A 14,208-nucleotide genomic window follows, 5' to 3' on the forward strand; every position below is an offset into this window, starting at 1 on the left:
GCATACCAAGTATGTTTTTCTGTGATTGAGTAACCTCACTCAGTATGATATTTTCTAGTTTATCCCTTTTGCCTATGAATTTCATGAAGTCATTGCTTTTGATAACTGAGTAGTACTCCATTGTGTAGATGTACCAGAGGTTTTATCATGGGTAAATTACTTTTTTATTGGATATTTTTCTTTACATTTCAAATGTTATTCCCTTTTCTGGTTTCCTGGCCATAAGCTCCATATCCCATCCCCCTCCCTTTCTTCTGTAAGCATGTTCCCCCTCCCCAAACACTCAGCTTAATTCCTCAGAAAATTGGACATTCCACTGCCTGAGGACCCAGCTATACTTCTCCTAGGCATAAACCCAAATCCATCCATCCTTATCCCTCTGTACAAAGCTTAAGTCCAAGTGGATCAAGGACCTCCACATCAAACCAGACACACTCAAACTAATAGAAGAAAAGGTGGCCTCCCAAGGTCCAGCCTGTGTATGATCTTTCATTGTTGGTTCACACTCTGAGAGCCCCAAGGGTCCAGGTTAGTTGATTCTGTTGGTCAACCTGTTGTGTTCTTATCCTATTTGGGTCCTACCACCTAATGGGTTTTAAAATTAAAAGTAAAACATAGCTATTTCTCTCATACTTAAGAACAACAACAACAACAACAACAACAACAACAACAACAACAGCAGCAGCAGCAGCAGAGCAACAATAACAAATCACTTCTTCTTTGAAATCTAATATGGGAGTTCAAGCCATTAAGCAAAGAAAGAAAATCAAGAGTTGAAGTAAAAACTTCTTGTTTCTTCAGAAAATTAGTTATTTCAAATTATGTTTTGCTGGGGCACACAGGCGAAAGGATGTCTTGCTGAAGCAAACATATGAAAGAGTGTGTTCCTAGAGCAGATACAGCTATAAAGGATGTTTTTCTATAGCAAACATGTGGAAGGACCTGTGTTGAAGGAGTATAAATATTACCCCACAGACAGTGGGAGACAAATTGGTTAGCTTTTCTCTGCCTCACTATTCTTAGCTAATGATACACATGTATTGGTTCACCTTACATTACCTTGTTGAGCTCAACTTGATATAACACGGTCATTGAAAGAAACTCACCCAAGAATTGGTCGTGAGGTCCCTATGGCAGCTTGCCAATTCTACAGCCTTACCTCAGACCGATTGGCAAGCCTGGCTGTTTCTTCAGGATTGAACTATTCTTGCAAGTTTGTGCCTGGTTTCTGCCTGCCAAGAAGACTGGACTGTAGCTGCCTCTTTTTGTGTGATATCTACCTGCCTAGAGGACTGGTCTGCAGCTGCTGAGTCGTATTTGCTGTTTGCTATGGGACTGAACTGCTGAGAAAGAAGATTGAGTTCACTCACAAGGAACTATGTTTGAAAAGGTCCACTTCCCCCATAGCCTAATAACTTTTCTTTTCTACTACCTCTGCTGAGTGGTGGGCTAGAGGAAAAGTTGAACCCTTATTAAAAGTAGGTTCCAAAAAATTTATGCTTACAAAGAGAGAGTGTAGATAAACTAAAAACAGTGACTTTTAATTTTTAAAAGGAATTTTTACAAGTTAAGATTTTGAAATCTATAGTAGCGCTCCAGAGAAATCAGTGGAGATAGAACCAAGAAAATGGAACACCTCGGAATAACGGTTTGAGAGAAAATGGATCTTCTTTGAGTATCATATACTGAGTTCTCAATATATGAGCAATGTTAAATAGTCTCAGTGCATTGTATATGTATGTATGTCTATGTATCAGTGCATTGTATATGTATGTATGTCTATGTATCAGTGCATTGTATACACATGTATCTCTATCAGTGTATTGTATATGTATGTAACTCTATAACAATGATAAAGAGGAGGACAGGAATTTGACATGAGTAGAGGGAGGAAGAAATAGGAGGGGTTAGATTGAAAGAAGTATGAAAATGACAGAAATAGAGATTTTTTTAAAGATTTATTCATTTATTATATATAAGTACACTGTAGCTGTCTTCAGATACACCAGAAGAGGGGATCGAATCTCTTTACAGATGGCTGTGAGCCACCATGTGGTTGCTGGGAATTGAACTCAGGACCTCTGGAAGAGCAGTCGGCGTTCTTAACCGCTGAGCCATCTCTCCCGCCCCCAGAAATAGAGTTCTTATGTAAAATAGTTCTCTAAATTGAAACAAAGAAAGTGAAGGAAGAAATAGCAGAGGAATAAAGAATCAAAGGTAGAAAGTATATCTGAAAGTCCCCAAAAAAGTAAAAGTAGAAAATTCAGACAGATGCTATTCTAGTAGAAATCTAAAATATGGGGTCATTTTTAGTGTAAAAAGGGAAATTTGTGGTTATTTATTTGTTTGTTTGTTTCCATCTTTATTAATTTGGGTATTTCTTATTTACATTTCGAGTGTTATTCCCTTTCCTGGTTTCCATGCCAACTTCCCCCTAACCCCTCCCCCTCCCAGTCTATATAGGTGTTCTCCTCCCCATCCTCCCCCCATTATCGTCCTCCCTCCAAGAATCCCATTCACTAGGGGTCCAGCCTTGGCAGGTCCAAGGGCTTCCCCTTCCACTGGTGCCCTGTTTGTTTTAAAAGTCTTATTTTTTGCCTAATGTGCTATTGAGTAAATTAACCCAAATGCAATGTTATACACAAGGGAAAATATCATTAAGACATTGATGCTGTACATTTTACCTGTCATCAATTTTACAAGGAACATTCTTCTTGGGAGAATTGTTCATTGGTGTGTGTATGATGAGCTGGGCAGAATATTCCAGGGCCAAATGATTTTACTTGAGGAAGGAAAAGAATGACTATCAGATTCTGTGGGCGAATGTTCTTGGATTGCACACTATAAATACATGAGTTTAATGTAGATAGTGCAAAGAAGAAAAGTTTGAGGAGAAATTATTGAAAGAGGATTTTTAAGTTTTATGTTTGAAAACTCATCAAATTAACTACTGGGTCTCTTCAGAGGGCATTCAATAAAGTTAGTAAAGCAACAAAAGACTGTGGTATATGGGACCCTAAGTTCCATCGTTTACATCAGGGTCCATCTTGCCACCATTCACAATTCTCACAATCAAAACTACCAGTAACTTTTAGAATGAGAAATCCAATAAGAGTACATTACTTTTTTATTTATACTCTCTGAATTAACATATTTGTTCTAGTGCTTCCTGATTCGATTGAGATTACTTGTCACGGTCTTGGTTACTTCATAAAAACAATGGGTAGAATGGTACCTAGTTCACAGAGCTATTTTAAGGTTGGAATCAGATCTACATTTACTTCCAATTAGCACAGTGCTTGACTCATGATACATGTAAGTAGTTTTATTATTATTGTCATGCCACTTCAGTGTTGCCAGGGGCCAAAAACCAAAACTTATATAAGCAAGTGACTGAGTAGCAAAGAAAGTTAAAGTAAGAATTTGTTACTGGGGAGTCTTCTTACTAATTATGAAGGAAGAAAAGGTGATCCTAAAACAGAAAGCCCACTTCACTTTAAGACTGCTATTCTTACCTGTGAACATGAGTGGTATGATAAGTATGCTTTACAGAAAATGAATTGAAGAGGTTAGTACTTTTAGGACATACTTAGTTGGTGTGGTGAAAGGTAGAGTAGTTTGGTGTTTTTTGTTTGTTTCTTTGTTTGTTTATTCAAAGTTGTTTTATTTAGTTGTTTTCAAGTGAACCTAACATGTCTAACATCTTTGTACATATTGCTTTGAATTTTACTAAATTGAAGTCCTTATTGTTAGAACTTTGTAGGGTTTTTCAATTCCCCACTCACTGTATCTAGACCTAGAATTACCTAGTGCCTTGATCATTTGTCCAGATACAAAGTTTTCCCCACCAAATTTGAGCTTGAAGTAAGCCTTGAACATCCCAGTTAAAAATCAAGCTGTTTAAGATATTGCCTGAAGCACTAAAATAAACCATTCTTTGGCCTAATCCCACGTTCTTTAAGCATGCATATACAGGCCTTATGCTGTTCCTTCATGGGTGAGCACGTGTAGGTAAGGAGCATGCCTTTTCTCCTGGAGTCCACTAGGTAAGTGTTGCAGAAATGCAAAAATTGTCGTAATACAGACTTTGAGTAGACAGCCTTGGACTTTTGGCTCTTCCTTTTTGTTATTCTAACTGATTCTCCCTCAGGATGACTTAAGTTGTGGCTGTAGTTTTATGTGTGACTTTTGCAGAATTGAGGGGTCGTGGGAGCAAGAGACAGACTTTTTAATATTCCTAGGAACATGTTTTCTGTGTTTCATGGATTTTTCTCTATTTCATGCTTGCTAGTCACTGTGCCTTTCAAATGGAAGGATACTTCTTTATTCCTTTTTGTACCTTCAGAAGTCAGCTGAAGCTATCATACACATGTTTGGCACTTAATCCACTATTAAATGAAGGGATGAATTATACAGAGTACCAGATTTACATCAATGAAAGATGTCATAGAAAATAAAAGGAGTCATTCAATGATTTTGGCATAGCAGGTATATACAGCAACACTCACACACATTGATTGCTACATTATGCCCACTGGATTAGTCATTTTACATAAGGACATTAACTTGTGTAGTGCCTATATTTTAACATACCTATGAAGAAACATAAGAAAGAATGCATAATACTTTGCTAAGTTATAGCACTCAAAAGCTATTCACAAGATCTGTGAATGTGAACATTGACCACTTTCCACTCATTAGGTACAAATGTTCTATTTCTTCCATGTATATGAACATGCATTTTTGAGAAGGAAATGGAGAGGATTTCTTTTTCTGTATGGATTTCTCTTTGAATTGCTTCCTGCCACTGTAATATCAGGAAGTCTTTAGCGCCTGGCCCCAGTAACACTTCAGTAGATGCCTGAAGGTTATTGAGGGCAATATGTCTTTTTTTTTCTATTTATAGGGACAGGACAAGTATTTGAATTTCCTACTTAAGTTACCTGTGAAACTGCTGGAAAGATAACACTTGAAGGAATGTATCATAGGAGATGTGGCATAGAAGCAAAGAATGAAGAGGGAGATATTCTCATGCTTCAGGTAAGCATCACTGATCTAGAAAATTCACACCTTTCGGATCCTGGTTAATTGTGCATTACCAACAGTTTAAAGGTCTCTTGCTTCTGTTTAAGTAAGCATTGTAAGTTATCTGCTTTTCAATTTACTTTAGAGGCAAACTCAAATAGAGAGCATCATCATAGCTTGGGTCTAAGGTAGCACATTAGTTTTGCCATTGCCCTGCTGATTTAATTGGCCTAGTAAGCATGCTTGAGGTGTTTGGGATTGTAATTAAAGTTGTGGTGCCTGGAAAATCCTCCGTCTGTTATTATATTTTTTTCTAAAACAAACTATCCTAGCTCACAAAAACTTGTGGGGCTAATTAGAGCCTAATTAAAGTTACTTGTTTCTATTTTAAAATCTGCCCACTGAGAGAGCCTCAAGGCAGGAGGGAACATATTTTTAAAGTGACAGTTCTAAAAATGCTTGCCATTCTGGTCCCTGAGCTGCATTGCTCTGATTCACGCATTGATTTATTTCCAATGAAAATGAAAGTCTACCTCCCTTTCTTTCCCCTCATCATTCTGCAGGACTCTCACCCACTTCAGCTTTAGGCTGGTAAAAGGATTTGTCTGATGAACAAGCCTTCTTTGTTATGGATCTTCCAGCTGGAGAGGCTAACCCTTGCATTCAGACTGGAAGTAGCCCAGGAAAACGCTCCTGACAAAATCAGGGCTAAGGAGCACAGGAATCAGTACAATATTGAATCCACAAAGAAAAAGGGCATAATATCTGTTGAGGACTTACTATATCAAGATATCTCTGGGTGCTTTGAACTTGATATTACTTCAGTGTAAAGGATAAACTGACTATATATCTTGTATTACAGATTGTACAAATAAGAAAGCAGGAAGCAAAGGCATGTCATATTATGTTCCTGAATTCCAGTCTCTTTCCCTTAAGCATCTTTCTCTGCAAAGTGGAAGTGATAATACTTAGGCTGCCACTTACCTGAGTTGGGAGGTCTGTATCGATGAAGGATCTTAATGGTTTTTTACAAAGTGTAAACCGACTTTCATAGATTGGTCTCAGAAGAGATGTGTTCCTTTTAATATCTTTAATTATACCCTTTATGCAAGAGCCAACTAAAACACAGGGCTTAACCCATTTCCCTTGGTCCAGTATTCTTTTTATATGGGAACACTCTGCTGCATGTTACTAAAAATAAGATTAGAACTGAAGTGAGCCAATGTGTTTGCAGCTTTTACATTAATCTTTCTCTGGCTCCCCTTTTTCTGTGACCTTACTTTTATATGTGCATGATTTAAACCTCTGAATATGTACATGCATGTACACATATGCCTATGAGTTTATGCACACTTTTGTGCACCTGCAGGAGGCCTGAGGTCAGCATAGGTTATCAGTCTCGATTATGCTCTACCTTATATTTTGAGACAAGGTCTCTCACTAATCCTGAACTTTACCAATATAGCTAGACTGGCTGTCCAACAAGTCCTAAGGGTTCTCTTAACTTTGTATCTCCAGTCCTCGAATTACAGGTGCATACAGATGAGCCTGACATTTTTCATGGGTGTTAGGAATATGAATATAGGTCTTCAGACATGCATAGCAAACACCTGAGACCAAGCAATTTCCCCAACCCCTTGTGAATTACTCATAATTGAGCAAGATGTGGTGATTTAATAAGAATTTCCTTCATAGGAACATGTATTTATTTTAACACTCGGTGCCCAACTGGTGTTTCGAGAGTTGTCTTAATTATTTTCCTATTGTCACGATTAAACACCATGACAAAACAATGTGCATAAAGTAAAGTGTTTAATTTGTAGTTTATAGTTTCAGAGGGTTAGAGTCCATGACAATTATGGAAGGGAGCATGGCAACGGCAGGCTTGCATGAGGCTGGGGCAGCTGAGAGCTCACATCTTAAGAGACAATACTGAGGCAGAGGGATCTAACTGTTAGTAGTATTGGCTATTAAAACTTCAAAACCTGACTCCAAGAAGGGCATACTTCCTAACCATTCCTAACTGGGGATGGATTATTAAAAAATGTGAGCACTTCCTGTTATTTGCTTTCCATGTGTAGATAAATAATGTAACCAGCCAGTTTCTTCCTCTTGCCACCATGTCATATTTTCCTTGCCTTGATGAACTTTAAGGTGCTTTTCGTTAGGATATTTTATCTCAGCAACAGAAAAGTAACAAATACACCAGAAAGTTCTCTTCTAGGCTGATCTGGCCATTCTTACGTCTTTTCTTATGATATACCAAATTATCTCTATCTTTATTTTCTCCTTTTGTCAAACATAAATACAATTAGAATGGACCTAGGGCCTGAATAAGGGTAAAGCAAACAAGGTATCTAAGATATAAAACCTCAGGAAATTCTCATTCTCAGTCTTGTATAAGGCAGAAGTGGCATCTGGAAATAAGTCCCTCTTTAAATTTTGTTGCCTTTGTACACTACTCAAATTACAAATCTTATCCTTGACACACCTTCGTGTATTGTGAACTATAGACACCACATACATTTTAAAGCATATTTGCAAACATTTTCTGCAGGTCTACTGCTCCTCACTACAGTCTCTGACTGTGACCTTATTTAAATTTGAATATTTATTACTTATGTAAACTATGCTAGTTTTATATAGTATATACCAGCCTAGTACAGAATCTAGATTATAAACAAAATAAAAATAGTTACTTACAATTTATTGATTGCATACTGAAAGTCAGATCTGCAATTAGCAACTTTGCATATATCATTTCTAATCATCACAACATCTCTTTCTTAATTAAGGAACTGATATTCAGAGAGGTTTAACTCAGGTCAGAAAAGTCAACATTCTTTTTAGCTTTCAAGAAATGGTTTGACTGAGTGTAGCAAGAAGAAGCTGTATGAAATTTCCATTGTCTTTGTTAATTTGTGCAATCATGTAGAGTGCTGAAGAGAAAAACAAAACTGTAGTTTCGAGTTACAGTAAAAGATCTGTGATAATTTGATGAAGAATGATGCTGAAATTTGAGGATATGTTAAGCACCTATCTTAAAAGTTTGATAAGGGAATGGTAGATGTCTCAGGGCACGAAGAGCACTAGATGCTCTAGCAGATGATACTGATTCTGTTTCTCATACACATAAAGTGGCTCACAACTACATAAAATTCTGGTTCCAGACTATTGTATGCCATTTTCTGTCCTCTTCAGGCACTAAAATGTATGTGGTATACATACATATAGTCTTTCATAGTCATTTGAACATTTTTAAAAAGATAGCTGGAATGGAGAAAGTGTCAGAACACACTATAGATTCTGTGTGACTGAGCTGGGAACTTGAAGTAGTTGAGGTCAGAGTGCTCTACTGCCAGGAGTTTCAGAACCAGTATATATGAGGGACTGGAAGAAGATAATTCAATAAAGGTCAATCATAAACATAAAAAACATATAAGTGGAACATAAAAGTTTATTAGAGTTAAAAAGGTCAAGATTTATGAAATATTGGCACAGAACACACAAGTTAATATCATGTAAAATATAAAGAAAATACTTTCAGTAACATCATAGAAGAAAATTCCTCAAATATTTCAAAAGAGATCCCCAACTAGTAGATGCTCAACTAATACCAAATAGACAGGGCCAGAAAATTAACTCCTTTGTCACATTATAGTCAAAACTCTGAAAGCACAAAATAAAGAAAGCTACAAGAGAAAAAGAGCAAGTCCCAAATAGTGGCAGGCCCAGCAGAGTAATTCATAGAAAAGTTTAAATCCAGAAGGGATTGGAAAAATACATCAAAGTCTCTGAAATTCTACAAACTATCTATTGAAAATGAAGGAGCAATACAAGTTTTTTTTTTATTAACTTGAGTATTTCTTTTTTCTTTTCTTTTCTTTTTTTTATTAACTTGAGTATTTCTTTTTTTTTTTTTGACATTTAATGTTCTTTAACTTTTATTGAGACATGTCCACTCCCACCAGCTCCCCTTTGGTATATTCAAAGAAGAAACTGAAAATCTCCACCTCCACGTGAGGTGATTTATTGTGGCAGACAGACACTATGCAAAAATGGCTCCAATTCTTCTACAGACTAATTACTCTCCAGAAAAGGAAACATTGCAGAATAAGTTGGCTGAAAATTTCTGCCAAGCCAGAATGATCAGCCCTTCAAAATTCAGTGTTTCAAAAGTCTGTCTGATGATCCTAGGCCAGAAGCTTGAAGACTTGCTCTCACGTGTTGCTCACAGGGGACTGTGCGAATAGAAAATTGTCTCTATAACCTGTCTCAGTTCTAGAAGCCAGATATTTACAGATATATGGGTCATTCTCAGATTACTAGCAGGGCTGAAAACTTAGTATAATCTTATAACCCACTCAGACTATTTAACTTTGAGAATAAATATTTTTTTTTTATTAACTTGAGTATTTCTTATATACATTTCGAGTGTTATTCCCTTTCCCGGTTTCCGGGCAAACATCCCCCTCCCCCCTCCCCTTCCTTATGGGTGTTCCCCTCCCAACCCTCCCCCCATTGCCGCCCTCCCCCCATAGACTAGTTAACTGTGGGTTCAGTCTTAGCAGGACCCAGGGCTTCCCCTTCCACTGGTGCTCTTACTAGGATATTCATTGCTACCTATGGGGTCAGAGTCCAGGGTCAGTCCATGTATAGTCTTTAGGTAGTGGCTTAGTCCCTGGAAGCTCTGGTTGCTTGGCATTGTTGTACTTTTGGGGTCTCGAGCCCCTTCAAGCTCTTCCAGTTCTTTCTCTGATTCCTTCAATAGGGGACCTATTCTCAGTTCAGTGGTTTGCTGCTGGCATTTGCCTCTGTATTTGCTGTATTCTGGCTGTGTCTCTCAGGAGCGATCTACATCCTGCTCCTGTCGGTCTGCACTTCTTTGCTTCATCCATCTTGTCTAATTGGGTGGCTGTATATGTATGGGCCACATGTGGGGCAGGCTCTGAATGGGTGTTCCTTCAGTCTCTGTTTTAATCTTTGCCTCTCTCTTCCCTGCCAAGGGTATTCTTTTTCCTCATTTAAAGAAGGAGTGAAGCATTCACATTTTGATCATCCGTCTTGAGTTTCGTTTGTTCTAGGGATCTAGGGTAATTCAAGCATTTGGGCTAATAGCCACTTATCAATGAGTGCATACCATGTATGTCTTTCTGTGATTGGGTTAGCTCACTCAGGATGATATTTTCCAGTTCCAACCATTTGCCTACGAATTTCATAAACTCGTTGTTTCTGATAGCTGAGTAATATTCCATTGTGTAGATGTACCACATTTTCTGTATCCATTCCTCTGTTGAAGGGCATCTGGGTTCTTTCCATTTTCTGGCTATTATAAATAAGGCTGCGATGAACATAGTGGAGCACGTGTCTCTTTTATATGTTGAGGCATCTTTTGGGTATATGCCCAAGAGAGGTATAGCTGGATCCTCAGGCAGTTCAATGTCCAATTTTCTGAGGAACCTCCAGACTGATTTCCAGAATGGTTTTACCAGTCTGCAATCCCACCAACAATGGAGGAGTGTTCCTCTTTCTCCACATCCTCGCCAGCATCTGCTGTCACCTGAGTTTTTGATCTTAGCCATTCTCACTGGTGTGAGGTGAAATCTCAGGGTTGTTTTGATTTGCATTTCCCTTATGACTAAAGATGTTGAACGTTTCTTTAGGTGTTTCTCAGCCATTCGGCATTCCTCAGCTGTGAATTCTTTGTTTAGGTCTGAACCCCATTTTTTAATAGGGTTATTTGTTTCCCTGTGGTCTAACTTCTTGAGTTCTTTGTATATTTTGGATATAAGGCCTCTATCTGTTGTAGGATTGGTAAAGATCTTTTCCCAATCTGTTGGTTGTCGTTTTGTCCTAACCACATTGTCCTTTGCCTTACAGAAGCTTTGCAGTTTTATGAGATCCCATTTGTCGATTCTTGATCTTAGAGCATAAGCCATTGGTGTTTTGTTCAGGAAATTTTAGTAGCCAGAAGCTGGAAAGAACCCAGATGCCCTTCAACAGAGGAATGGATACAGAAAATGTGGTACATCTACACAATGGAATATTACTCAGCTGTCAAAAACAACGGCTTTATGAAATTCGTAAGCAAATGGTTGGAACTGGAAAATATCATTCTGAGTGAGCTAACCCAATCACAGAAAGACATACATGGTATGCACTCACTGATAAGTGGCTATTAGCCCAAATGCTTGAATTACCCTAGATCCCTAGAACAAATGAAACTCAAGACGGATGATCAAAATGTGAATGCTTCACTCCTTCTTTAAATGAGGAAAAAGAATACCCTTGGCAGGGAAGGGAGAGGCAAATATTAAAACAGAGACAGAAGGAACACCCATTCAGAGCCTGCCCCACATGTGGCCCATACATATATAGCCACCCAATTAGACAAGATGGATGAAGCAAAGAAGTGCAGACCGACAGGAGCAGGATGTAGATCGCTCCTGAGAGACACAGCCAGAATACAGCAAATACAGAGGCGAATGCCAGCAGCAAACCACTGAACTGAGTATAGAACCCCCGTTGAAGGAATCAGAGAAAGAACTGGAAGAGCTTGAAGGGGCTTGAGACCCCCATATGTACAACAATGCCAAGCAACCAGAGCTTCCAGGGACTAAGCCACTACCGAAAGACTATACATGGACTGACCCTGGACTCTGACCTCATAGGTAGCAATGAATATCCTAGTAAGAGCACCAGTGGAAGGGGAAGCCCTGGGTCCTGCTAAGACTGAACCCCCAGTGAACTAGACTGTTGGGGGGAGGGCGGCAATGGGGGGAGGGTTGGGAGGGGAACACCCATAAGGAAGGGGAGGGGGGAGGGGGGAGGGGGATTTTTGCCCGGAAACCGGGAAAGGGAATAAAACTCGAAATGTATATAAGAAATACTCAAGTTAATAAAAAAATAATTATATACATATTAAAATGTATTGAAAACTTTTAATTTGTTATTTTATTTAAAACTTTTTTCTTACAATATATTTGATATTATTTTTCCTCCCTCAACTCTTCCAAGATTCTCCCTTCCTACCCACCACTACTTATACTGTTTAATTCTCTCAAAGAAAGAGAAAAGCAAACATAATAACAAAGTGGAGAAGGAGAGAGAGACAGAGAGACACAGAGAGAGAGAGACAGACAGAGAGAATGCGACATAATACCAATGATAATCCACTGAGAAAATTAACTTTTCCTTTCCAGATGGTATGAATTGCAAATATGTTCCTGATTTGGGGTAGGATATCATGCCTACTTTCACTTCTCAGTGCTAGAATTTTGTATGGTTTGAACCTGTGCAACTATTGTGTGCTTGCTGTCACAGTTACTGTGAGTTCATATGGGTATCAGCACTTTTGTGTCTGGAAGATTCTGTTTCCTTAGAGTTATCTCCCACCTCCGGCGCTTAAAATCTTTCCATCTCCTCTTCCAAAAAGATCCCTTAGCCTTGAGGGTAGAGATTTGATGAAGACATCCCATTTAAGATTGAGTGCCCAAATGAAAATATAAAGTATGATGCTTGGGCATTCCAAGTAGCAGGAGTAAGTGGACTTCTGTATGTTTTCAATACTATCGTAGTGTCAAACTTGGGAATTGCATAGTATTTATTTTTTATTTAAAAATAATATTGTGGATAGTTTTCATATAATTATTTCAAGAAAACAGTGAAATATGAGATTCAAGAGATGAAGAATTGGTGTCAAGAATTTTTTTAGGATAAAAAGTTAATTTTTTTGTACATTTGTTTCTCTTTGTAAAGAAATGGTTCATTTTCTTTGGTGTTTTAGATTCAGACCTTAAGATTAGATTTTGTCCCTTCATTCTACAATCGGTATAGAATTTTCAGAGTCCAGAGTGCTAACCATTACACCATTCGGTATAGAATTTTCAACCGCAATGTAGGTGAAACATGAAGATATAGACAATGGTTACGGGATAGTCACTTCTGACATTGTCATGCATGATGTATACTCCACTGTAGAGAATAGGATTTCATATTCCTGCTGACATTGAGGAGGAAATTAACTATGTTGATCAATGTCCAAAGTGGCTTTCAGAGGTTGAGACAGGCTGACAGACAACAAAACTAAGTACCTGGTTTCTAGTGCAATGGAAACTCCATGGAATTTATGAGGAAAACACTAGTAAAGATTCCTAATAGTGGGGGACACAGAGCCTGAACTGGCCATTCTCTGTAATCAGACGAGGTCTCAAGTGGAGTGAGTGGGACACCAATCCAGCCACAGAACCTCTCACTGATACCCCTCACTGTCTTATTGCATGATGTGTTGGGACTGGAGACTAGCATAGTCATCATCAGAGAGACAGAGAAATTTCATCTAGCAACTGATGGGAGCAGATGCATAGTGTAAGGGTCTAACCTAAGTCCTCTATGTGTTATGGCGGAGTAGCTTGAATTTCTTGTGGAAATCCTGGTGGTGAGAGTGGGGGCTGTCTCTTATTCTTTTGCCTAAACCTAAGACTCTTCCCCACCTCATCGGATTGCCTAGCCCAACCTTGATGTGATGGTATGTGCCTTGTCTTATTGTACCTTGTTATGCCTGATTTGGTTAAAGATAGGTGGAGGGAGGGGGTAGATCTAGGAAAGGAAAGGGTGAGGGGATGAAGGGAGATTGGGGGGAAAGGAGGGAGGTAAAATTGCAGTAGAGGTGCAATGTATGAGAGAATAATCAATAAAAAGAAAGAAAACATCCTAAACATCTAAGTACTAGAGTTGTTCTGAAGTGAAATCCACCAATAGTCACAGAAGAAATTATAATCCCAGGGCAGTATTTTGTTTGAATTTGTTTAAACTAGGAGCAGAGAACACATCAAAAACATTTTTACATATGACCCACAGAAGCTATGAACATGTTTGTGCCTTTTCTATTTTGTGCTTTTTGTGATCCTTGTTTACTACCAACAAAAAATTTACAGATTTTGGTGGTTAGAAGTACTACTCAGCTATTAAAAACAATGACTTCATGTAATTCTTAGGCAAGTGGAGGGGACTAGAAAATATCATCCTGAATGAGGTAACCCAATCACAGAAAAACACACATGGTACACACTCACTGATAAGCGGATATTAGCTCCAAAGTTCAGAGTACCCAAGATAAAATTCACAAACCACATGAAGCTCAAGAAGAAGGAAGACCAAAGTGTGGATGATTCAGACCTTCTT

The sequence above is a fragment of the Rattus norvegicus genome, chromosome X, assembly GCF_036323735.1.
Source record: "Rattus norvegicus strain BN/NHsdMcwi chromosome X, GRCr8, whole genome shotgun sequence".
NCBI classification, from domain to species: Eukaryota; Metazoa; Chordata; class Mammalia; order Rodentia; family Muridae; genus Rattus; species Rattus norvegicus.